The sequence below is a fragment of the Conger conger genome, chromosome 15 (assembly GCF_963514075.1).
Source record: "Conger conger chromosome 15, fConCon1.1, whole genome shotgun sequence".
Taxonomy (NCBI): Eukaryota; Metazoa; Chordata; class Actinopteri; order Anguilliformes; family Congridae; genus Conger; species Conger conger.
Window position 1 is genome coordinate 39,966,940 of NC_083774.1, and position 1,075 is coordinate 39,968,014.

Genomic DNA, 1,075 nt, shown 5'->3' on the forward strand with positions numbered 1-1,075 from the left:
ACATTGAGGGGTTTTGTCCTAAAATACTTCATAACTTTGAGCCCGAATATCGATATTCATTCTTCAATAACAATCTTTTTTTTTTTTTTTTTTTACAAACCATTGAATATAGACACCATTAAGCGTATTTGAACACATGGGTTACATATTCAACTAGCTGGAGTGGTGCTTGGGTATGATGCCTTATGAAATAAATAGCTTTAAAAGGAGGAAATATTACAGCCGGTTAATTGAACCATCTGAAATGTAACTACGCTCATATAAAATCATATGATCAATTCATATCCCAGGTAAACGCCTCCTTGTCAAGGATTTTACCTACAACCAGGGATAAAACATAGCTAGACAAAAATGGAAAAAAACTGCACGTCCAAGGAAGTTTGGATGGCTCTTAAAAGAGCCTTTTATACTTGTGAAATGACCGAATGGTACAAGTTTTCACTTCTTCCTCGGAGCGGCTTTCTTGGCTTTGGTGCCCTTGGGTTTGGCAACTTGTGGCTTGGCTGCCTTTATTTTTTTAGGACTTTTTACCTTCTTTGCCGCAGCTGCTGGCTTCTTGATTTTCTTAGAACTCTTGACTGGACTCTTGGCCAGTTTCTTCGCCACCGTAATCTTCTTGACTTTCTTTGGACTCTTCTTTGCCTTAGGTGTAGCGGGCTTCTTTGGCGACTTTTTCCACCACAGGCTTCTTTGCTACCGCCTTTTTGGCCGCAACGGCCTTAACCTTAGGGGCTGCTTTCTTGGCAGACTTCTTCTTTTCAAGCGGTAGCTTCTTGTTAAGCTTAAAGGAGCCAGAGGCACCGGTTCCCTTAACCTGAAGCAGGGTCTGCTTGGTCACCAGGCTACAAAGTGCCAGCTTTACCCGCGAATTGTTTTTCGCCACGTCGTAGCCGTTGGCGGCCAGATATTTCTTCACGGCAGCCAGGGACACTCCGCTCCTCTCCTTGGAAGCAGCAACTGCCTTCACGATCAAATCTTCAACGCTGGGCCCCGCTTTCCTGGGCTTGCTTGCAGCTTTCTTCTTGGGAGCCTTCGCCGGGACGGCTGCGGCGGGAGCTGGAGCCTCTTCTGCCAT

The 1,075-nt window shown here is 45.3% G+C and overlaps 1 pseudogene; it reads right to left on the reverse strand.

Annotated features, from left to right (window-relative positions):
• Positions 1-438: 438 nt before the first annotated feature.
• Positions 439-1,075, reverse strand: LOC133111436 (histone H1-like; annotated as a pseudogene).